This window comes from Gobio gobio, assembly GCF_949357685.1.
Source record: "Gobio gobio genome assembly, chromosome: 7".
NCBI lineage: Eukaryota > Metazoa > Chordata > Actinopteri > Cypriniformes > Gobionidae > Gobio > Gobio gobio.
Genome location: NC_137103.1, coordinates 15,223,464 through 15,249,963, shown reverse-complemented (window position 1 = coordinate 15,249,963; position 26,500 = coordinate 15,223,464). Strand labels below are relative to the sequence as shown.

The following is a 26,500-nucleotide window of genomic DNA, read 5'->3' as shown; positions in this document are numbered from 1 at the left end:
CAACTTGATGCTGCTATTCAGACCGCACCTTGCATAGCTTTGGCAGTTGATGAATCGACTGATATTAATGACAATGCTCAGCTTGTGGTATACATCAGATTTTACCAGGCAGAGAAGAAAGATTTCATTGATGACATCACAGCACTTACAACACACACGAGAGGAGAAGACATATGAAGAGTTTGGTTGCAAAACGCGATAAACACCATTTTTTGACATTTGGGTTTTATTATTGGAAATCACTCTTTAGATGTACCTTTATCTATGTGTGAATTGCTGCCATTAATAAGATTTAAAAATGTACATTTTAAGCCTACTACAAAATGTATTTTTTCACAAAACGCGATATCCGCCAGCCCAGTTTCTTTACAAAGTGCGATATAGAACGCTGCGCGAGCTCAGGATGTCACGCGAGGAGAGAGTCACCGCCGGTGAAGTGCTCCGAGTTTGCTCAGTGATTTAACCATAATATCAAAACAAAAAACATATTTTTAAAAAGAGGATTCAATAGGCTAACTACAAAACGTTTACCATTTAATTGTTTATACTGTAGGCGAGCTGTCAGTCACGTAGGTTACGTCACTGATCAACAGCTGTCTGTCAGTCAGAGTATCAAAGCTTCAGAGTCAAGCTAATTAGCTAATTAAACGCGTTATGGATTTCGATGACGGATTGGAGCCGGTCATTCCAGCTGCTGTTGGGAGAAAAAGGAAGGGATCTAAAGAAAATCATCAAAGGGAGAAGACCAAACGGGCAAGGCATTCAGGGGAGGGAAAACATCCAAAGATTAATTGTGGTCATCGTGCGACTGCGAGTAACGTTGGTCTGTGTCATGCCGACAAACTGTCAGATGAAGATGTAGCCTTCAACTTCACAAAAATGTATAACAACGCTACAAAAGAGGACCAGGATAAAATACTCCTGCGTCTGTCAACAATAAACAAATGCAGCAGGGAACGACACTGCATGAAAAGTGGGATTTTCGACCCCGTAAACGCCTGTATACTCCTGGAAATCTCCCTAATTTTCGGCAGTTTTCGACAATTTAGAGGCAGCGAACGTCGCGTTTGTCTGTGCCACAAATTGTCGTAAACGAACCATGACGTAGGTGGAGAGCCCCCCGCTGAGAGACCGCGCGGAGGTGCGACGCCTCTAATTTGCATATGAATAGCAGCGAAACCAGAGAGTCAACGGCCAGACTTGAATTTACTCACTCACTATTGGCTGAAGCCACTACATTTAAAAAAGAAAAATCCCTCGTGATTGGTTGGCAGATCACTGCAAACCAATCATTATTGGTCCCCCTGGCTCATTATAAATGTAAACCCCAATAATAATAATAAATATATAATTTATGTTGTAATAATTTGTTTCATATTAATGTTATTGTGCTATGATGTATTCATACCATCAAGGAATATATGGGAAAATTATACGGACCGTGCCGTTTATTCAAACAAGGGGCTTCATTTATAAGCATACAGCTGTTCATTCAAGAGAAAGGGCTTCATTTATAAAACACAGCGGTTTACTTAAAGAAAGAGCTTTATTGTTAAACACACAACTATGTACAGTGCAGCAGTAATGTCTCGTAATGTAATGTAGAGTTCGGCGTGCTCCAGGCTGCGAGAGCGCGGTGGCCGCACAATCCATCCAGACACCCCGTCAACAAAGCCGTCTTCCTCGTCAAACATGAGTTCAATGGTCGCGGACTTCCAAACGTCCACCTCATCCTCATCCAGCACTCTCTCGCTTCCAGCAACTGTAATACAATCCATAAAGACAATAAGCAACCTGAAAAATACTCACATTGACAAAAAACGGATCTAATATAATAAATCTTACCCTTTTTCTTCTTGATCGACTCCGAGCTAAACTTCGCAGTTTCCGCCTGCTATGTAACGTTAAGTTCAGGTTGTTTGTATCTGAAGCTCCAGCGTGTCGATTCATAATACGTCTTACAGGCAGCTGGAAAACAATTACATGAGACTGGTATTAATAAAAACAGTCACGTTAAAATTAAACAAGGAATGAGAAACACATTAGAATTTACTTACACACAATGTCGTCATGATCAGCGGTTAAATCTGGACTCGCGGAAATCGCTCCAAGCAGATAAGAGCTCACGGCTTCGTTATGAGGCGAGGATAGTCTGTGTAAACAAAATGTGCAGTTTTAAGCTCGGATCTATTAACGCATCCATTTCCTTATACAGCTGAATAAAAGCATATTCTTTAAATCGTAACGTTACATACCCATGCTCTGGTTCATAGCGACTGCAGTTTGCCTCAGAGTTATGAAGACGAAGACAGCCTCCTGAAAATGAGTCCAAAAAGTTCGTCGCGTCCATGCAGAGATTGAGTTGAAGACGGTGTCCTGTCATTGTTGATCACGAAAAAGGAAAGCAGCAAAAAACATAAAAAAAAGTTTAAAGCTCGTCTTCTACGCGTCATGGCCATGACCTCGACCTCGCACCTCATTGGACTAGGGCTATAATAAGGAACGCGCCCGGGGCCAAATCTCTTTATACGAAACGCGTGACTTATAATCGTTTCAACCTTCAACACGCCCTGTTTTCCGCTTCAACGCAGCAATTTTTTACGTGTGTCTTCTGTATGTTGAGACCCATGGTGTAGACACGCACATTCTGGTCGTGTAACAGGCATACACGCACAGTCGACGCACAGTTTTAACATGTTAAGAAGACACATTTGAACGTGTTTCTTAACGCGCACATTCTGTACATGTCGAAGTGTAATATTTTTTTTTAAAGCAGACTTACCTTTAGATGTAGCTTAGGCTACATACAGATTAATATAAGATATTAATTAATTGCTTAACTGACTACTGTGCTAGAGTAAAGTAGCCTAATGTTACAATGTATATTAAGTAAATGCTTAATATTATACAATTATTATAATTTATCTATATGGGTTATTGTTTGTTTTTTAAAGTTAGGCTATATATAATTTCTAAAAGTATAGGCTAATTTACACAGCACATATTTATAACTGAAAACACACACAACTTTATTCACTTTCACATAATAATGTTTTTGTAATTTGGTGTTTAGTTTGTTGTATAGTTTGTTTATACTGTTCTGTCTCTGTTTTGTTTCCAGGAACATCTGATGAGTGCTATAATAAAATGACTTCATTATATTTAAAATATGTTTTGATATTCATTTTATTTATATTATTAATATTTTATTTACCCATAAACGTGTCTTTAGGAAGCCATAAGTTATAGAGACAAGAATAACTTTTGCCATTTAAATGCCACATTCATTTACTGAGGACCCATACAGCCAATGATCATGTGTGAAAACACATACATAAATTGATCACTTAGAAATCAAAACTAAGGTTTGAGAAAGAAAGAATATGCATACAACAAAATATATTGTTTCATAGCAGCTTCAGTAACAAGTTCAAAACAAATTCTGCTGTAAACCGGCTCTAACAAGCCAATATAGTGTCAATATTCAGCTCAAGTGACTTCAGTGTTGATTCAGTTCAGTTGATTTCAGTTCAACTGTAAATTCCTCAGTTGTGCATTGTGTGTAGTTAGATATATGCAAAAACAACATTTTTGGAAATAGTTAAAATAGTTTTGCACAAAGTGTTGCTTTTGCAAGAGATGTCTGATGTTTTGTGTGTAGAGTTACAAGAAATGGAGCCATATTTTCAGAAATTGTGTGTAAGCAATTAGATAAAACTGTAAATGAATCCAGTTTATTTTAGTTCAGGACTCATAGTCCAGGTGTTAGTAATCTGTGCTTAATCTTTGTTCCAGGCAACAATTTTTTAACTCACGATTAACTAGATTAAGGCCTACTCTTGGCATAATTTAAACCCTGTCCAGGAAACCACCTCTTGAAAATCTGCATTGATAATTCATAAAATGTGGTGTGAGCTCAATTTAAATGACAATTACAGAAAAACACAATCTGACTTAACTATAAACAAACAAACTTGTACTTTTCACATTTATGATTAATAGCCATTTAAAAAATCATTCACAGTGCAGGGTGGACAAATTAATGTTGGTATGTAAACTGTATGCTTTACTTGATTTATTTGTGTGCTTTGGTTCATTGTCTTGTTGCATCACATAACCTCTCTAAAGGTTGAAGACATGAACTGCTGTCCTGTATTTTTTTATTTTTTTTACATAACATTGGTTATTGCTAATGACATACAGAGTAATTAATCTACACTGTGAGCCCGGACAAGTTGAATCTACTTAAAAAATTGGAGCAAACTGGTTGCCCTAAAAATTTAGTAATGTGAACTAAAACGAGTACATTTAACTTAAATTTAAGTTAACATTTTAACTTAAACTTTAAACTTGTTTTAGTCAAAAAAATTCAGAACCTAGATAAAACTCCCCCTGCTGCTACTCTGATTTGCATTTGTGTAGCTCACAGCATCTTCATTTACATGATAAAGCCTCCCCTAGAATTAAGGGGAGGGGGGGTCATGGGGGGACAACTGCCAAGCAAGGCCCACGTCAATTTCAGACAATTTACGGCAGTTTTCGGTGTTGCCTGCAAATTGCCGTGCACAGTCGTAAACCTGAAGTTTCACGGCAATCTACAGTGTCACATACTGACGAAAATCCCACTTTTCATGCAGTGCGAGTCTCCGCTGATGTCAAGAAGAAAGCCAGGGAGGTTACAGTGAAATACTGCCTTTTGTCCTGCACTCCTCCCCATCACAAGATACCTGTCTGCAAGGCTACATTTCTAAGTGTCCTTGGTAAGTTTATTTTTTAAATAATTTCTTACATGTAGCTGAGTAGCCTATCTGAAGATTTATTTATGCGGTTGCACCTATTATTTATAGCCTAAAACCTCACGTTAATTCTTGTTGTTGTTGATTTATTATAAGGGATCATCATGGGCGTCACTAGGCCCTTTTTAGGGGGGCTTCAGCTCCCCTAAACTTCTGTCCAGCCCCCCTAAAAAATGTGTTATTAACCTTTCAAACATATAAAACTGGCGGGAGGCTTCGGCTTCATCCCGTTTTTGAATCTGCGTTAATCAGCTGTTCTTCAATCCGCTGTGGCGGCGAATAGAGCGCACATCAGAAGCAGATGTGTGTGTGTGTTGATCTGAGCCTCATTGGCTTTCACCGCTCGTCAATGTCAAAATATTTGAAAAAACCAATCAAATCAGAGTAGGCGGGCTTTATGTACGCACAGAAGCTGCTGAGTATTTTAGCAGCAGGACTCGACGTCAAGTGTGAGATATGTAGCTAAACCATGGGCGTCGGAACTATTGTATGTGTGTGGGACAAGACCCACCCACTTTTTACGATCAATGATATTGGACCCACTCACTTTTATCGTCTCTAACATTCAGCACATGTCTGTTTACCTATCCCTAATCGATAAACACTTATTATTAAACACATATTAGACGCTTTATTTCCACTTTTCTAATATTTTCTTAATTTGTATTGAAAATAAATGCCTTTCCGATTTGATATGTGATGGGAAAACGGAGAAGATTGATTTCGGCGAAAGCCGGACTCGAACCGCGGGTCGATTTGTGTCAAAACTAGATGCCGTGCGTCTTACCCCTACACTACTGTCGCTCTCAATGAAATTGCAATTGATTTAGGTAATTTTGTCTTTCCGACCTATACGTTTACCAAGTAAAGTGGTATATTTGTACTTAATGTAATTGGCATCTACTCCAGTAAAAAAATTCTGAGGACCCACCCACATTTTTTTTGCTTCCGACGCCCATGAGCTAAACTAAACGTTTCATATTTGACAGCTGCTTCTTTAAGTCAGAAATAAATAAAAAATGACGAAAATATTCAGCCAAATTAACAAACTTTTGTCTAATTTCACCATTTTGATTTGAAATAGGCCTATGTAATGTCATTTATAATATAATTAACAAACAAGAAATATCAACAAAGCCGTTTTCTTCAGATTAGGCATAAGATTAATTGTAATGAATGTGTGCATATTGTAAATTAATAATTGCATTTGTAGCTCTCAGTAAATAAAAAAAGTTAGTTAGTAGGTAATGAATGTGCGCATATTGTGAATGAATTTAATAAATTTAGTTACCCAGCTTTCCTGTTAGCCTTCGAAAATGATTCATAAAACATAAATATCAGTTAAACATAATGTTTACTTTCTTCACTGACAAAAATGGAAAAACTTTATCAGTCATATCTGCCCACTGACATGGTTTTCAAGCTATTGTTATCAATTTTTTTGGCGTTCAGAACATCTTAAAATGCACATATAATAGAAAAAAAAAAAATCTTGAGGGACCATGCCCCCGAAACGAAATAATAAACAGCCAATATCCTAATATGCATACTAATAAGCTACTAGTAAATAGTGAGAATTGGACCCTACCAAAGTCTTCTCCTCACTGGCTGAGCCCACCTAAAATGAAAATACTAGAATCACCCCTGGGGATCATAGAGGGCACAGGTTGTTATGGAGAAAAATAAAAGTTTTTTTTTTTCTCACAACTGTCCCTATGTGAAGCACAAGCACACAGATGTCCGTACGTTGTTATCCGACCTTTTCATTCAGGGACTGCCCTGGATTACTGGCACACGCCATAGTCACATTATGTTTATTATGGCATTATGTTTTTGAATATTATGAATAATTACGATTAATTGATAAATTATTGTTAATTTTCCCACTGATGATCCAAAAGATTTCTTCAAATGCCCATCCTTAACCCAGGTGCTATAAACATAGTCTAAGATGGCCTGTTCAATCTTGGGTAGAAGCCAGAGGTGTAGCCTTTTATTCAATTAATTTATGATATTCAGGTTCCAGAAAAAAACACAGACAACCTTATTAATACCTTTTCTGTACTCCACAGGTGTTAGTAAAGACAGAGTCTCCAGAGTGGTGAAATACTTCAGTCAACATGGTGAAGCCAGACCAGAGTGCAGAGGTGGAACCAGAAATGTTGATGAGAAGATGGAGAACAGGCAGGCAGTAGTTCAGCATGTGTCCTCATTCATGTGTAAGGCCAGCCACTACGCTCGTCGTGGTGCACCTGGACGGAAGTACCTCCCAAGTGACATGTCAGTAACCAAAATGCACCAGCTGTTCCAGGAGCAGAACCACAGGGACATCAGCTACTCCCTGTATTCTGCACCTCATTCAACTTGGGATTTGGGCATCCAGCAAAGGACTGCTGTGCCACCTGTATGAGCTTGAGACTCCGTATGAAAGATCCTCACCTTACTGAGGAAGAGAGGAAGGCAGAGATTGTGTCTGTCATGCTCCACCGACGCAGAGCCCGGGTGTTCTACACATTGCTAAATGCAGTGGAGGACACAGTTACTGTCTGCTTTGACATGATGCAGAACCTCTCTCTGCCCAAGTCTCCCATTGGCCAGACCTACTACTCTAGGCAGCTTTACATGTATGTGTTTGGTGTTGTGGTCCACCATGGATAGAGGAGTCTGCAGGCACTGAGTGACCGTCATCTCTACGTGTGGCTTGAAAATCAAAATAGAAAAGACAGCAACATGACCGCCTCTGCCCTGGACCACTGCCTGAGAACCAGTCTAGCCGAAGATGTCCAACAGGCTGGCCATTTGAGGCTCTTCAGCGATTCCTGCTATGGACAGAACAAGAACAGTACAATGGTGGGAATGCTGTCCAGCCTACGAAGCACTATCTTTAAAGATGTGAAAATGGAGTGCTTCTTCCCTGTCCGTGGCCATAGTTTTCTCCCTGTTGACAGAGTTTTTGGAAGAATTGAGCAGGATATTCGTAAGCAGGACACCATCCTCCTGCCAGACAAATACACCAACATCCTGAAGAAGCATGGCTCTGTGTATGTGTACGGGAAAGACTGGGAGAGTTTTGACCACAAAGCTGCAGCCAAGGCTCTCATGCAGTCCACGCGGTCTTACAAGATCAGCGAAGCCCGGGTGCTGGAGATCGATGGCAAAGGGTTGGGGGTGAGAACCACCTTCAGCGGTCCCACCTACCAGCACACTCTCCTGAAGAGAGGCAACAACTGGGGCCAGTATAAAGCAGATCCCCTGCCCATGATGACCACAGTGAAGGCTGTGAAGAAGAAGGACATCATCAGCCTGCTTAAAGCCATTGGTGCCCAGGCAAACGTCGAGGCCTTCTACAATCACGCTTTGGCTGTGACCAGTGATGTCCCCAGGGGGGAAGAGTAGACTAAAAGGCACACACTGGCATCTGAAGCCCATGTGACACTCAAGAAAATACACACACACACACACACACACACACACACACACACACACACACACACACACACACACACACACACACACACACACACACACACACACACACACACACACACACACACAAAACATTGATTCACTAGCTTTTCTTAATGGTATTACAGTAGTAGAATATAGCCTAAGGTGGATATATAGCGTTTTGCAAAAAAAAATAAAAATAAATGTTATGTTGTGTATGTTCTGGCCAAAACTAACTCGGAATCTTATTATTATTAATCAATCTTTGTATATACTATTCCATATATTTATGATGTATTGTTTTTTTAACCATTTTGTGGTAGATGTTTGACAATGTTAAGATAAATGTTGCATTTTGGCATGGTTTTTGACCTATTTATGAACTATTTATGGACATAAAATTAAATAAAAAATATCCTGGATTTGAAGAATGTTGTGTCCCTGGCCTTCACTGAGCTCAAGTAATAGTTTAATGTACAAAAAATGTGAATGAACTTGACTGTTGATGTCTTAAATAATAATGTCAAATAACCAACATTTCTCAAAATGGATATATCTCATTTTGCAACGAAACTCTTCATATACTTGGCAATAAAAGAGATGTTAACGCAAAGAGGGATCAGCCTTAAACATGTTGTGTCCATCACCACATGATAGGTAAAGAAAAAGGTGCTGTGACTCGGATGAAAGAGGAAAATCCAGACCTCTGCTCATATCACTGTATTATCCACCAGTCTGTTCTGTGCTCCACTCTGTCAGAAGAGTATGCAGAAGTTATAGATACAGTGATGCAACTTATTAACTTTCTCAGGGCATCCTCATCACTTCAGCATTGCCTTCTTCGAGAATTCTTAACAGAAGTCGATGCCAATGCAAATGACCTACTGCTTCACTGCAATGTTAGATGGCTGAGCAAAGGAAGGGTGCTAGCACGTGTCTGGGCAATTAGAAATGAAAAAAAAAATGTTCCTGGCACAACTAAAGAACCAAAAGGCCACGTGGTTTTCTCAGTTCTTTGAAGATGAGAGGAAAATTAATATTACGGCCTTCCTTGTTGACATAACTTCACACCTAAATGACCTCAACTTAAAACTACAAGGCAAGAACAACTCTGTGTGTGATTTGGTAGCAGCTGTCCAATCGTTCCGAAGGAAGCTGAACATTTTCAAAGAGGACTGCACACATTTTCCTTCACTGAAACAAATCAGTGAGAGAGATGCTTCCTCTCATGTGGAGTTCATACAGACACTGATTGGAAACTTCAGAGATCGTTTTGTGAACTTCAGCCTTGGAGACCAGCTTCTCCTTTTCATTCAGAATCCATTTCTGATAAAAAAAAATGTAACTGCATTTTCACAGGAGGTAAAACAGTTATACAAGTGGGCAGATGTGAGACTGTTACAAATTGATTTTGTTGATCTTCAAGCATGTGGCATTAAAGGAGCAGTGTGGAGGTTGTGACCCTGCCACCTTCTGGATACAGACTGTGCCAGAGACTATTTTCCCTGGACTTAGAAAAGTGGCACTACACACCTTGAGCATGTTTGGTTCAACGTATAGATGCGAGTCCGCATTCTCAACACTGAACATTATCAAAAGCAAATACAGGTCAAGAATGACAAATGACCATTTACATTCCAGTTTGAGGATTGCAGTCCTCAAAAGGTCATACAATGAATGCAAATGAACATGAATACATTTTTCTTCTTCTTCTTTTTTTTTTTTTTGGAACTAGGAATTTGTTTGCTTCTGTCTTACGCTCAACTCAGTTCAGCCTTTTGAAATGTTATTTGAATTCCATTAGAGGTTATTTAAAATCTGGACTTAAAGGGTTAGTTCACCCAAAAATTTCTTCCATTAATGACTCACCCCAATGTTGTTCCACACCCGTAAGACCTCCGTTCATCCTCGGAACACAGTTTAAGATATTTTAGATTTAGTCCGGGGGCTTTCAGTCCTTTGAATGTAAGTGTATGCACACGTTGCTGTCCACGTCCAGAAAGGAGCGTGCACCAGATATCTATTTAAGCATTATCTATGCACCAGATAACACGTCACAGCGTCTTACGTCAGCAGCGTCACTGTGGCGTCGTGAACGCGGATTCAAACAAAACCGGAAGAGAAGACAATGCTGTCGGGACTGTGGATTAAAGGAGGACTCAAAGTGCAGTGAACAAGGAAGTGGTTTATTCGGGGAATAAACAGTGAACAATCAAACAAAGTGAGGAGGTGACAGTCTACGGAACTGTTTGGTGGCTCCCACTGTATCTGCGCACTCTACAGCAGACACACAGGCTGGAGAGACCACCGAGAGAACGGGGGACAGATAGACCCAGCAGAAGACGAGACCGAGCCCAGCAAGGGAATACGGCTTGCTGAAAAACTCCTCGTCTACGGGTCCTGGGCACAAAACCAAACAGGTAAGACACAGAGCAGAAATGCAGAGCAGACACGTAACATGAAGTGATCAACTGACAACAGAGGTAGACACAGCTGGGCATATAAAGGGTAAAGGGAACGAGCGACAGGTGCGGGAGATCAGCCCGTGATCAAACTGATAATCCAATCACGAGCTGCAGAAAAAATGACAGGACAGGACAAACAACAGGAAGAGCCGATGTCACACCCTGAACCTGTGACAAATGCTTAATAAAGTCTTAGTTTTTGTTTTTTTTTGGACCAAAATGTATTGTCGACGCTTCAAAAGAGTCTAACTAACCAAATGCTGTCACATATGGACTACTTTGATGATGTTTTCATTACCTTTCTGGACGTGGACAGCAAAGTGTGCATACACTTACATTCAAAGGACTGAAAGCCCTCGGACTAAATCTAAAATATCTTAAACTGTGTTCCGAGGATGAATGGAGGTCTTACGGGTGTGGAACAACATTGGGGTGAGTCATTAATGGAAGAAATTTCATTTTTTGGGTGAACTAACCCTTTAAAGGATCAGTTAAAATTAAGAGATAAAATGTTTCTTGCACTTTTTCATTTTTCCAACACTGGTGGCACTTTATTTTTGCCTGTTTGTGTTTCTGATATTGCTAATGATATTTTACCAGTGCAATTTGAAGCACAGAAGAGAGCAGTGTTCAAGATTATATACATTTAGTTAAGTAGAGACTATACATGTGAATAAACATAAATTGTGTAATGAAATTTTTTTTTTTTTTTTTTTAACCAAGGGGGTTTGCGTTCATTGATTGTTATATTGTTTATCTCAGATCAGCAGAAAAAAGCACTTTAGTTGCTAGTAATGTTGAAATGAATGTATTTTCAGTGCAGATTTAGAGATGAAGGCATTTTTCATTCATCTTATTTTTTGTCAGACAGGTTACTGGTTGAATTTAGATATTTTGTACCAAAGCAATGAGATCAATATTGTGAAGGATTACCTATATTTGCTTTAACAATATGAAAAGACATGTTTATCCATATGAGAACATATATTTTGTTCAATAAAGAAAAATTTTTATCTACACTAATTTCTTTAGTCTGGCAAAAAACATTAATGTTTTTAATAGTCCGGACAATTTTAGTTGAAGACCCCTGTTCTAGACCATATCATTGCCTTATATGGACTGATTTTATGGTAGGTATTGAACTTTAGTGATATATATATATATATACATTATTTATGAAGTCATTCATTAATGTTAATGATAGGCATTAAAAAATAGCATTTATATTTCTGTATAAATAGCATCTATATTTTTAGATATTAAGTTAGAGTCAAGGTCTTTTGCCTTTGTAGGGCAGAATAGGACAAATAAATACAACATAAAGATAAAGATACGGATAGAAACAGTGCTTTAAGTTTAACCCTTAAATGCATACCTCAGGTCTTTAGCGGCCCGAGACGTCATTCACTCCCCTCCTTCTCATTCATTTTTTAAAGTTAGACATCAACTTTCTCAGTATTCCTCAATCAATCCATTTTATTGTAATTTTTGTTTAATCCATTTTATTTGTTATTTTTCAGTGTAAATTATTTCATTTGATTGGTAACAGCTCTATAGTGTCTTATTCTAATTTAATGTATTGATCAAATTTAAGAATATAAAAGAAAAGCTGAAGCATATCCTATATTTAATAAGATTAGGGGGGAAATGCCCTTTATAAAAGTTAAAAATATCATAAATATGCAGATTTAAATACATCAAAGCTGTTCACTGAACACTATAGTGAGAATATGCTTCAGAATAATGTTATATAATGAATAATATTTAACTCTGCAGATCACCCTGATAACCAGAATTGTAAGTCAGAATGTAAACTGGCCCACAGATTTTTTACTTTTTACTTAAGTAGGGTTGTCACTGTGGTACTTTTACTTTTACAAAAGTAAATATTTCTCTGGGTATTTGTACTTTGACTTAAGTACTGAGATTCAGTACTTCCTCCACCACTGGAAATATCAAATCCAGCCCTGGATGCCGGGTCTTGTCAAAAGATATAAGTTTGTTAGGTGTGTGCAACCTAGCAAACCTGTCAACAGAAAGTCTTGTATCAAGACTATATTAACAGTTTTCTATCAGCCTGAGAGTTTGACTGAGAAAGACAGAGAAGAGCAGGAGCAGGAGTAGACGAAGTGATGAGAATAAAAAGAGCAAAGTTTATTGAATAATCTTAACTGCGTACGTTTCAATGCTCAGACTTCATCTAGATGTTACACTGCTCAATGCTCTGACTTTGTCTGAATGTTACACTTCGTCTGACAAGCACAATTCCAACAAATGTTATTATACCAAGGGAAAAACTATGGAAAATCACTGCTTAACAACATCATCCTGTGACGATAAAAACCTTGAAATGGAGACATTCTCTGATCTCCTACCCATGAAGACAAACATCCTGCCTATAGGGAGGAGATCCAGCACCTGGCCACATGGTGCGCTGATAATAACCTGCTCCTCAACACCACCAAAACGAAGGAGCTCATCGTGGACTTCAGGAAGGAGTCAAGAGGCACACACGACACCATCCACATCAACGGAATGGCTGTTGAACGTGTCTCCAGTTTCAAGTTCCTGGGGATCCACATCTCGGCGGACATGTCGTGGACGACCAACACCTCCAGCCTGGTCAAGAAGGCTCACCAGCGCCTCTTCTTCCTGAGGACACTGAGGAAGAATCAGCTCTCCTCGGCTATCCTGGTGAACTTCTATCGCTGCGCAATAGAAAGCATCCTGACCAACTGTGTGGCAGTATGGTATGGGAGCTGCTCTGTTGCGGAGCGCAAGGCACTGCAGCGGGTGGTGAAAACTGCCCAGCACATCACAGGGACTCCACTGCCTGCCATCGAACACATCCAGAGGAAACGCTGCCTGCATCGAGCTCGCAGCATCCTCAAGGACTCCTCTCACCCAGCCCACAGACTGTTTTCTCTCCTGCCCTCCGGCAGGCGTTTCAGGATCCACCGGACCAGGACCAGCAGACTAAAGAACAGTTTTTTCCCCAGAGCTGTCTCTTTATTGAACTCAAACCCCCGTTGATCCACTTCCCTCATAAACTGATAACTCTCCTACCTCACATCTTCCTTCACTTTGTTATTTGCACTACCGACTGTTTATCACAGTAACAACTGTTTACATATGCATCTTGCACTGCCATATCTTAACTGGACTATGCTCATTTGCACTGCCGACTGTATTTATAGTACCAATGTTTACATTTGCATTTTGCACTGTACTTCTAACTGTAATATGCAACCACTTTCCACTGCACTTTACACTTTTTTTTCCGGATAGCTCTGTCCATAATTTATTGCACTACCCTAATCCACTGCTATTCCTCATATTAGCCTAGCATATTATTGTATACCTCTATCTGTAAAATTCTGTTTATAGTAATAGCCATCTGTATATTGTATTCATAGTACATATTCACCTGTAAATTCTGTTTATAGTAATAGCCATCTGTATATTTATTCACTGTACATATTCACCTGTAAATTCAGTTCTGTTTATAGTAATAACGTCTCTCTATTTATACATATTTATACATATTCAGTACATATCCATGTCCTGCACTTACGCATCCATTGTATATCCTGCACTTGCTGCTATTGCACTTCTGGTTAGACCTAAACTGCATTTCGTTGCCTTGTACTTGTACTTGTGTAATGACAATAAAGTTGAATCTAATCTAATCTAATCTAATCCCTTCAAACCACACAATCATAAGTTTAAACAACAATAGAAAATAAATAATAAGTAGTATAAAATATTAAAACATAAAATAACAAATTAATAATAATAATACAATTTTAAAATTTATACATGATACATCAAATGACTATTCCAGTGATTTTACAGTTAAATATAAAAACAAAGAAAATACATTAATTGTGTTATTGCTTTAGTTTTTTTTCAAACTCTCAATGTGAACTGTATTATTGTGTTATTAAATGTATTTCACCAATACAATCAACAATGTTGTCATCTTTTCTTATTTTTATCTATATATTTTTCTATGTACATTTCTATGCAATTTTGTGATTTTAGACTCAGCAGAGTGAACAGGACTTTTATTTTGGTCCCCAAGTGTGACATCATAAGGCTTCGCCGCGTTCCTGCATCTGTTGTGATTCTGCTGAAGAAAGGTTTGTGTTTTAAGCGTTTAAAGCGATGCAGAATGGATGATGCGTTATTAAATGTAACACTGCATTGCTTAACATTTATCAGCTGTGTGAGTACAGTAACATAATGAAACGCATAACAGAAGGAGCGTCTCATTTCGCTCTTTATCGTGAATCAGTTTGGTTTAAACATGTGCTGCGTCCCAATTCGCATACTATCCGTACTAAATAGTATTCGAAAAAAGAATTAGTATGTCCCAAATCTTAGTATGTTGAAAAAAGTATTCCAAAGATTCCCGGATGGTTTACTATTTCCGGTCAGAATCCGAAGTGCAGATCGATGCGCACTCTAACGGCTGATATTGCCCACAACCCATTGCGAGATGGACGAGGATTCGATTAGAACTACAAACGCGGATAAAAAGTGTTTAAAAAACTACAAACATGACGGTTACGCGAGTCTGACGGTTAAGTGGAGAGGATTAGATAAAGTGGTTTGAGTGAGTAATTATCAGTATTTAACCTGATGAAAAGATATTTATTCAATGTTATCCACATTATATTTCTCCTTCAGCAGCATTGAGAACTTTTGTAATGATACGTTTGGCCATTAACTTTGCAAACACATGAGAGGAGTCTCTGCATTAAAGACCCACGAAAGGCAGATCAACGAGCGACTACATTTCTCTCAGATACGGTAGGAAATTAAATTGAAAGTGGAGGATTTGAACTGTGACGATGATTGACAGGGCAGTTTAAACGGTGACGGGACGCACGTAACAGAGTCCGTTAAAGATGACGAAGTAGTATGTCCCAAAGCTTGCATACTCTTCTGCTACACACTCAAAAGTATGTACTTTTTCTTCACAAAAAGAGTACATACTTTTAGGACGTAGTATAAGTAGGCGAATTGGGACGCAGCCATGCTCTGACGAGAGAACCGGAGCTTTCGACTCTCCGAGTCAATTGAACCGATTGATTCACAACAAATGATTCAGTGATTCGAAGCGCTCAATTTCTATTTCTATCTCGATTTCTACAAATCATTAAATAGCTAAACTGACAAATGTATTAATAATTTACATTATTATATTAATTTTTATTGTTAGCTTTGAGAGTTATCGTCTAATCAGGTAATTTAGGTCCATTAACTATCGCTCTGACTGATGAAGAGATATGATTTGGCAGAAATATAATTCATGCCAATATAATATTCTTTAAATTTAAGACATAGTTCAGTAATACTCAAAAGCTGACCATCAGAATTCAACAACCGACCAACTAATAATTTTTAGACTCAAACCCATGTCTAAAAATAACGTTTTTCTTTGGTGTGTGATATAGGCTACTTATTTCAAATATATAAAAGGAGTGAGGAGATAAGTGATGTTTAAAAACCAAACACTTGCGTCAAAAGGACTTGCCTGTGAAAATTAGACAATCAAAGAGGTGCTTTGCTAATATCAAAACTGCATCTAAGAATACAATGTATACCATCAAGTTATTTAAAATAAATGGTTAAGGAAAATATTCCACAGAACAATTATTTTGAATAATTAAAAGTCTCCAAACATTTGTTTTTAGATAAACTTGATTCAATTAATGATAAATGCAGTGATCAATCGATTAGATCTCTTTTTGTTTATATCTCCTCTCCATCTAAATTAGTTTGGGTTAATATATTTCCCTCATTTGAGTGGGAACATTTTTGGGGATTTCTTAGTCGGTACTGTGCAACAAATAAAACCAAAGAAGTGTCATTTAAAATTGTTCACAGAATATATCCTGAGAAAGACACATTAGGTATGAGATGTATCGATGTCTAAGTGTTAAAATGAACTGGTCCTAGTCTTAAATCTGTTTTACTATGAATATGAATGACTTTTCCAAAAGAAAAATATATATTATCGATTTGTTTTTGTTATTAGGAAAATGTTACATTCATCAAACTAAATTCATTTAAAACAAATTTGTGAAAATTGTGTGATGCCCTTTAATTTTAAGTTATTTTTTTTATTTTTTTATTTCAATTTATACTTACAAAATGTGAACAATGTCAAGAAGCTGTTGAATTCTGTAATTTTGAAACTAGCACTCTCTTGCCAGTGCACTGACTACTGAACTAAGAGAGATTTAGTTGGATAAATTGGATTTATTTTTCTTCTGTTAATTATTGTCATCTTAAACAGGACAAACACAGAAAAAAGTGACTGAGATCCACATGACACGCTATTATAAAGATGGCGTTAATTAAAGAGGAGATTGAAGACATAAAGATTGAAGAAACATTCAGAGTGAAACATGAAGAAACTGAGGAACAAACAGGTTGGTTTCATTCTCAAAGCTGAATTATGACCTAATATTGTGTTGGTTCCCCATTTGCTGTGAAAACAGTCCTGACCCGTCGAGGCATGGACTTCACGAGACCCCTGAAGGTGTTCTGTGGTATCTGGCATCAGGATGTTAGCAGCAGATCCTTTAAGTCCTGTACGTTGTGAGATGGGGCCTCCCATGGATCTGACTTGTTTGTTCAGCACATCCCAGCGATACTCAATTGGATAGAATAGGAATTTGCAGGCCGAGTCAACACCTCAAACTTGTGTTCTCCTCAAACCATTCCTGAGCCATTTTTGCTTTGTGGTAGGGCACATTATCCTGCTGAAAGAGCCACAGCCACCAGAAAATGCCAGTTCCATGAACGGGTGTACATGGTCTGCAACAATGCTTAGATAGGTGGTACGTGTCAAAGTAACATCCACATGGATGGCAGCAGTGATGGGAATAACGGCGTTATAGATAAACGGCGTTACTAACAAAATTATTTTTTTCAGTAACGAGTAATCAAACCAATTACTGTTTCTCCCGTTACAACGCTGTTAGTGTTACTGAGAAAAAAAACGTGGCGTTACTATAATTGAGCTCACTGAAGCGGTTTTCAACTGAACAGGCTCTCTGTCAGTCGGACCTGCAACGTTTTTTTTCTCTGGTTAGTGTGTAACAATCGGTCTTCCTGGTTGAAGTTACATGTATTAAAATGGGGTCAGATTCTACTGTGTGAGAAAATGAAGTGTTTAAAAGGATTAGACAAACAACAGTAGTAAAGTGGAAAACCAACGGTGTATTTACAATGTACACAAGAGACTTAAAACAACACAGTAAAACTAGGAAACTTCAGTCTGTTAAAAGCATAGAATCCATAATACCCTACCCTAAAACAGTCCGAATGAGTCCCAGTGTGCTGATAGTCCTTATGCAAGTGTCCAACCGTGTATATACAATCCAAGTAAGAGTGAATCCAAATGCGTGGTACTGGAAAGGTGAGACAATAAGAACTCCACAGTCCAGGTTAGGTGATCACCAGTGCATTTGTAGCCCTCCCTTTTGGTTTTCCATGCTGCCACCTTTATGCTGGTCTACTTCCTGTTTCCTGTCATGGGATCAGTCACATGACAGGTGGACCCCGTAACATTTAAAGACATACACACATTAAAATAGATAAGAGGACTAAAATGGACTAAAATGACTAAGACAACATGTAAACCTATTAAAACTCTAATATACATAAAATCATTATAATATATAGAGTGGTAAAACAAGCGTCTTGTGTGACAGTGTCACATAGTCCCCCCCCCCAGCCTACGGCTCCCCGGGGAAGGTACTAGTCCCTTGAAGGTACTGTCAGCCATTGTCCATGTAGTGGGTATCCTCTTGAATGTGTGTCTTAAAATGTCTTTGTAATAAATTAGATAAAACTAGGCCGTCCCACACAGGCACTAGTCTGCCGGAGGAATCTACTGGAATGCTCGAAAGAGGTGAAAGTCGATACCAGCCTGGGTGCCCTAGGATCGGTGGCGCCACGCCTCCCAGGGTCGTGTTGCACCCAGCCTTGCTGGCCCGCCAGCCCCCCTGGCATTTCCTCCTTACCGGCTTGAAGGTCTCTTTGGTGGATGATGTTGCTGCTGATGAACGGTGATGTAAATGATGAGATGGTTTCTTGTGAGGGTTGATAACAGCACACTCCCGTGTCTCCACTCCACACGCCTTGCAGTCACTGACGAATTGCCAGATGTCTCTGCGGATCGAGGGCCACCAGGCAACTTCCAGGATCTGCAGGAGTGTCTTTAGCCGCCCATGATGTCTCTCTGCTGTTCTCTGATGGAAGGGCTGTAGCGTCTGCTGGACCAGGGTCTGCGGAATGAGGAGCTGGACCTTGACCCGTCCATCATCCTTCTGGATCCGACGATACAGCAAGCCCTGGTGTTCTTGGATCTCGATACCCTGGGTCGGTGGAGTAGAGGGTGAGATGATAAGTTGCTGGAGCTTGACGTCATCCGCCTGCATGCTGCGGAGTTCCACTCGGGAGAAGGGAAGGATGGAGAACACAGTGATGAAATCTGGCCCTGCTGGAATGGTGGCGCAGAAATCTCCATCGGTCGCTCTGTTGTTAGTCTGTGAAGTGGGAGAGGCAGTGGGATCATTGGCTGGCTGAAAGCCAGGGGCCGATGTGGGAGGCACTGGGCTGATCGTCGCAGCAGGAGGGGAGATGGCAGTTTCTGGATCCCTTGTTTGTTCCAGCTGTTTCGCCCATTTCTTGTCTCTCCTCTTGAAACATTCAATGACCTCTCTCTCCAGTGTCGCCACGGCATCCTTTATAGAGTCCTCCATTTTGCCAAATTTAAAATCCACAGCATCTCTAAAACACACTTCACGATTAAGAGAACTTTCAACAGAGTCTTTAAAATCCTTCTCCAGTCTTAAAACAATGTTTTTAAGATCAGCAACCTCAGTGCATAGCTGTTTACACTCACAATGTTGTAACCCCCGTTCATCATTCATACCAGCTGATGTATTAAAAGAAGCAGCATTAACTTGTTGTGTCGTCATCCTTAAAACACTCTTCTCAACCCAGCGTAACAATCTTTAAACGTTCCCCGTACGGGCCACCATATGTAACAATCGGTCTTCCTGGTTGAAGTTACATGTATTAAAATGGGGTCAGATTCTACTGTGTGAGAAAATGAAGTGTTTAAAAGGATTAGACAAACAACAGTAGTAAAGTGGAAAACCAACGGTGTATTTACAATGTACACAAGAGACTTAAAACAACACAGTAAAACTAGGAAACTTCAGTCTGTTAAAAGCATAGAATCCATAATACCCTACCCTAAAACAGTCCGAATGAGTCCCAGTGTGCTGATAGTCCTTATGCAAGTGTCCAACCGTGTATATACAATCCAAGTAAGAGTGAATCCAAATGCGTGGAACTGGAAAGGTGAGACAATAAGAACTCCACAGTCCAGGTTAGGTGATCACCAGTGCATTTGTAGCCCTCCCTTTTGGTTTTCCATGCTGCCACCTTTATGCTGGTCTACTTCCTGTTTCCTGTCATGGGATCAGTCACATGACAGGTGGACCCCGTAACATTTAAAGACATACACACATTAAAATAGATAAGAGGACTAAAATGGACTAAAATGACTAAGACAACATGTAAACCTATTAAAACTCTAATATACATAAAATCATTATAATATATAGAGTGGTAAAACAAGCGTCTTGTGTGACAGTGTCACAAGTGTGTGTGTGCGGACGTGCATGCCATGCGTGTTGGGGGGTGGTACACATAACTGACGATGATTGGTGGGTGGGAGACAAGGTTGAGGTTGATAGGTTGAGTTCACAGACACACACACGCATATGCACAGTCACACACACCAAGTCCAATGACTTCAAAGGTAGCTTTCGCAAACTGGAAGTATAAGCACTACTTTTCCCTCGTTGAGGTGAAAGGTATATGTTTATGTAACGTGCAACTTATGCCCAAAAAGAAAGAGTCTCTCCACGTCGATGGCAAGTAATTCTAATCTAATGAAGCACCTCACATCATCAAATGCTGCCACAAAATTAGTGGCTAAAAACCCAGGTGATAACATGAGCTTCACTACCAAAGGAGTAGTAGCCTATAGTACTGATAATATTTACACTATAGTAGGCCTACTGATAATTACACTATAGTAGGTCTACTGATAATATTTACATTTACATTTACAATAATGTATTGAATTTGATTGGTGTCTCTCACATTGTCCCACAGCAACATTACAATAGTGTACATGAATGTACAATGTTTTATAATAATAATTTATTTTTTTTAGTGTCCAATTCATTCATTTAACATATTTAATATTGGGGGCATCCAAGTAAAATAAAAAAAAAACTCAGTAGTTACTTTCCCTGGTAATTAGTTACTTTTATATTGATGTAACTCAGTTACTAACTCAGTTACTATTTGTAAGAAGTAACTAGTAACTATAACTAATTACTTTCTTCAAGTAACGTGCCCAACACTGGATGGCAGGACCCAAGGTTTCACAGCAGAACATTGCCCTCTTCCCATAGTGCATCCTTGTGCTATGTGTTCCCCAGCTAAGCGATGCACCCGGCCATCCACGTGATGTAAAAGAAAACGTGATTCATCAGACCAGGCCACCTTCTTCCATTACTCCGTGGTCCAGTTCTGATGCTGGTCTGCGGTTATGCAGCCCCATACGCAACAAACTGCGATGCACTGTGTATTCTGACACCTTTCTATAAGAACCAGCATTAACTTCTGAGCAATTTGAGCTACAGTAGCTCGTCTGTTTGATTGGACCACACGGGCCAGCCTTCGCTCCTCATGTGCATCAATGAGCCTTGGCCGCCGGTTCACCACTGTTCCTTCCTTGGAGCACTTTTGATAGATACTGACCACTGCAGACCGGGAACACCCCACAAGAGCTGCAGTTTTGGAGATGCTCTGACCCCATCGTCTAGCCATCACATTTGGCCCTTGTCAAACTTGCTCAAATCCTTAAGCTTGCCCATTTCCCTGCTTCAAACACATCAACTTTGAGGACAAAATGTTCACTTGCTGCCTAATATATCCCACCCACTGACAAGTGCCATGATGAAGATATATGTATGCACCGATCAGGCATAACATTATGATCATTGACAGATGAAGTGAATAACACTGATTATCTCTTCATCACGGCACCTGTTAGTGGGTGGGATATACATATCTGCCAACTTTATGCCTGTTTATGCCTGCCTTTACATGCCCATGAACTTTATTGACATCCCATTTGTGACAAGCAGGGCGGGCAAGAGCCGTGAATGAACGGTGCTAGGTCATTAAAGTTAAGTCATGAAACCCTAAACCAAATTTTCTGAGATTTTAAGTTATGAGTGTTGAGCATCAGAGAAGTCAATGCTACCATCCATTCGTTTTGATTGTAGGAGAAAACTAGTTAATTTGAAAAGTTTTTGCACTATATTTAACTTCCTGGTTTAAATTCATCTTTGTATCAACGTTACAGAATGTGAGAAGACGACTTGCTTAATTATTCACGAGTCTGCGTCACATTCACAGCAGCTTGTGTTGATTGACAGGCGCTTCAAAGAGTGAGAATGCATTCAGTAAGTGAGAGATGCCTTAATGGATCAAAAACGAGTGATTCGGGAGAGCAATCGAACTCGGGTTAAGTCCAGGCAATCAAACCAAGTGTGAAAGCACCCTTAGTCTCAGAGGCCTACAAGCAACAGTTTCGTACTAGTAAGAAAAACGTCTCTCAAACCAGACTGATCTCATGAAATGGCGTATGTATGACACGCCAATTCCTATGCCATTTTGGCGTGCTATCAAGACGCATAATCGGTTTTTAGCGTGTTTATCAACGCTGTTTCATTCTATCCCCCTACACTGCCCCTACCCCTAAACCTACCCATCACACACACACACACACACACACACACACACACACACACACACACACACACACACACACACACACACACACACACACTGCCCCTAAACCTACCCATCACAAGAAACACTTGGGGTTACTTGACTGTAACCCTGTTCCCTGATAAAGCGGAACGAGATGCTGCATAAGCTTATGCAAATGGGAAATGTCTTTGACATAATCAGCTGTGAAAATAGTGTGAAAACACGTCAATGAAATTGACCCGGAGGTATTTATAGCCTCGGCCGGTGATGTCATAGGCGCACCTGCTGCACGAGGCTATAAATAGATGAGCTTCAGCTGGAGCAAACCAGATCTTCTTTGTTTGAAGACCAGTCCTGAAGCATCATCAGCACGGCCTAGCAATGCAGCATCTCGTTCCGCTTTATCAGGGAACAGGGTTACAGTCAAGTAACCCCAAGTGTTCCCTTTCAAAAGCTACACTCAATGCTACTTAAGCTTATGCAAATGGGAACGAGAATACCCACGCCGCCGTGCTTGATGGTGCCTGGACCCCTTACGGTTGTGTAGGTGTGCACAAGAACGCAAGAAGCCTCAGGCATTAGCCTGTGATGTCGACTCAAGGACATGAGAGCCCAGAGTGGCATGAGCATCCAAGCTATAAAGTCTTAAGAATGTGTGTGGAGAGGACCAACCTGCCGCATCACAAACACTTTGTAAGGGAGCACCCCTTGCTAACGCAGTAGAAGAGGCGACTCCCCTGGTGGAGTGAGCCCTTAATCCTATAGGTGAAGCTTGACCGCGCACCTCATAGGCAAGAGCAGTAGCATCCCTGACCCAATGTGACATTGTTTGATGGTGGCAGAACCTCTGTTACGGCCCCCATGGCAAACAAACAGTTGCTCTGACTTACGCCACTGGCTAGTGCGGTGGACGTAGACCTGAAGAGCATGGACTGGACAGGATGTACAGTCGACAAAGGAACCTTAGGCAGGTAGTCAGGGTGGGGATGCAAAATCACTTTCACCAAACCTGGGGCAAAGTCTAAGCAGGATGGCGATATTGACAGAGCCTGCATGTCCCCAATTCTTTTCAGAGAAGTTATAGCCATAAGAAAAACCATCTTTAGAGTCAGAAGTTCGTCAGATGCTGATTCTAGAGGTTCAAAGGGGGTCTCAACCAGACCCTTGAGGGCTAAAACTAAGTCCCATGAAGGGATCTTGGCTCTTAATGGAGGCCACAACTGCCTGGCACAACAAAGTGAGCAGGCAGAAGATGCCTCCCAAGCGGCACCCCATCCACCAGGGCATGGCAAGCCAAAAGAGCGGCCACATAAACCCTGAGAGTGGAGGGGCAAGCTAATGTTTCAAAGGGGGTCTCAACCAGACCCTCGAGGACTAAAGCTAAGTCCCATGAAGGGATCTTGGTTCTAACAGGTGGCCTCAACCGCCTACCCCACGAATGAAGCAAGCGAGTAGAGGATGTCTCCCAAGCGGCACCCCATCCACCAAGGCGTGGCAAGCCGAAAGAGCGGCCACATGAACCCTGAGAGTGGAGGGGCAGGTGCCTGATGACAACTTTTCTTGCAGAAAATCCAGAACTGAAGTTACCTGGCAGTTGACTGAATCTACATTGTGTCGTACACCACCTTTCAAAGACACCCCATTTATTAGCATAAACTTTCCGAGTGGAGGAAGCTCTAGCACTTAGGATGGTCTCAATAACTGCAGGCGAAAGCCCCGTGTCCCTCAGTTGGTGCCCTTCAGGGTCCAAACATGAAGGTTCCACAGGTCGGGCCTGGAATGGAATATCGTGCCCTCTGCCTGAGAAAGAAGGTCCCTCCTCGCCGGAATCGCCCAAGGCGAGCCGTTGAGGAGAGACACTATCTCCGAGAATCAAACCCTGTTCGACCAACGCAGCGCTATCGATAAGAAGCAAGACCCTTGTTGGCGAACCCCGGCTAGAACTCCCAGGAGCAGAGCGACTGGAAGGAGGGCATACAGACGCATTTTGGGCCATGTATGAACCATCACATCCAGACCCAGCGGGGCTGGGTGACAGAGAGAAGCAGGGACATTGCGCTGTCTGAGAAGAGGCAAAGAGGTCCACTCCCTGTGGTCAGCTCTGTAAAATCTGATCCAGATCTGCTTGACTACTTCTGGGTGGAGTTTCCACCCCCCCATCTGTAACTCTGTCTGGACAGTAAATCTGCTCCCACATTCAACCGCCCTTGAATGTACACTGCTCGAGTGACAGGAACTTGTTCTGAGTCCAGAGAAAAATCTGTCTCGCTATTCTGATAGCGTGAGCACAGACCCCCCTGGTGATTATATACGAGATATTTAGCTGTACTGTCCACCCGCACTAGGACATGACAGCCCCTCAATTGGGGGAGAAAGTATTTCAGGGCCAGAAATACAGCCGTCAACTCGAGGCAGTTGATGTGCCAACTGAGTTGATGACCCTCCCATTCCCGTTGGGCTGGACGACCACTTAAGGCCGCACCCCAGCCCGTCAGGGAAGCGTCCGTCGTTAGCAACTTGCGACGACAAGGTACGCCTAGAGTGGGACCCAAGGCAAAAACTGGGGTCTGAACCACATAGTTAGTGTACGAAGCCACATGGCGCACCACTTTATTTGCCTGAGGATTGGCCCTAAGTCCTCTGGCTTTGAGCCATAACTGAAACGTTCTTATGTGCAACAACCCCAAAGGGAAACCCGTGGATGCTGATGCCATTAGACCTAACACTCTGGTGCTGATGATCAGTAAGATCTTGGTCTAGCCTGACTTTGCTCAGGGAATACTGAATGGTCTTGATTCAAGCGGAAAACCATTGTGCCCACCTTGTGACCAAAAACCGAACAAACCCTAGATAAGTCGTTCTCTGGGCAGGAGAAAGAACACTTTTCTTGGTGTTGAGTCTCAACCCTAGAGAAACTAGATGAGCCAACACACTGTGTTGAAGCACCATCTCATTTGATTGTGCTAATTTTAGCAATCGCCTCTGTAATTCAAAATTTGAATGCCCCGGAATCCCAATGGAGCCGGTAATACATCCATACATTTTGTATACGTGCGGTTACAAGGCTAGCCAAATGGAAGACCCGAAATTGGTAAGCTTTTGCCCCCAAGAGCGAACCTCAGGAACTTCCTGTGTTGTGGCAGACTTTATATGCGAATACATGCGTCCTTCGGATCAATCGTGCCGAATCCAATCACAATGTTGAATATGCGACACGACCGCCTTCACTGTAACATCTTGACCTTGAGTACTTTAACTGCTTCACGGTTTAAGACTCGAAGATTTGAGATTGGACACCCCCCCACCCTACTGGGGACCAGGAAGTAACTGCTGTCACTTGTGACAGTACGAACGCCAACTCCGCCTTCACGGAAGTGGAGACCACGCCGTTCAAACAAGGAGGATGACAAATAAATTTGTTTACTAATTTTTACCGTGCTTAACACCCATGCAGAAACACCTGGCAGAAGTTCACACGCTGCCTGAGACTCTGAGAGTGACAATTTTAACACTTCCTGTTGAGGGGATGTTAGACGTTCTATGTCCTGGATGATAGCAGGATTTAAACACTGAACGTCTAACATTTCACTGGAAACCACTGCCCCCCCCGAATCACCAGATGCGGCGGGGATGGAGTAGTTTTGAGGATAACGGGGTGGGGCGAGCAAATGTTTGACACGCCCTGTCCCGTGGGGGCAGACTGGGCACCAGACCACCGGACTTCTTATATTGATGACAGTCCCGAGGTCTGCCCTGGGAGGTTGTTGAGGATGACGAGCCGGTCTCCAGTCTTTACAAGGGAGAGCGCGACTCGCCACACTCTGCTTATTACCCCCCTAAATCTTGAAGGACTGAAGAGAGGTTGTGTGGCTGATAGACCCTCCCCTTGAGTGCATTGAGGAAGAA

The 26,500-nt window shown here is 41.0% G+C and overlaps 1 long non-coding RNA gene across 1 annotated transcript; it reads right to left on the bottom strand.

Moving 5' to 3' along the window:
- Positions 1-1,530: 1,530 nt before the first annotated feature.
- Positions 1,531-2,486, bottom strand: LOC307129267. Its single transcript, XR_013816864.1, has 4 exons — positions 2,256-2,486; positions 2,058-2,152; positions 1,846-1,968; positions 1,531-1,762 (listed from the first exon to the last, which is right to left on the bottom strand). It is a non-coding gene; the product is annotated as an uncharacterized lncRNA (long non-coding RNA).
- Between the last annotated feature and the right edge of the window lie 24,014 nt (positions 2,487-26,500).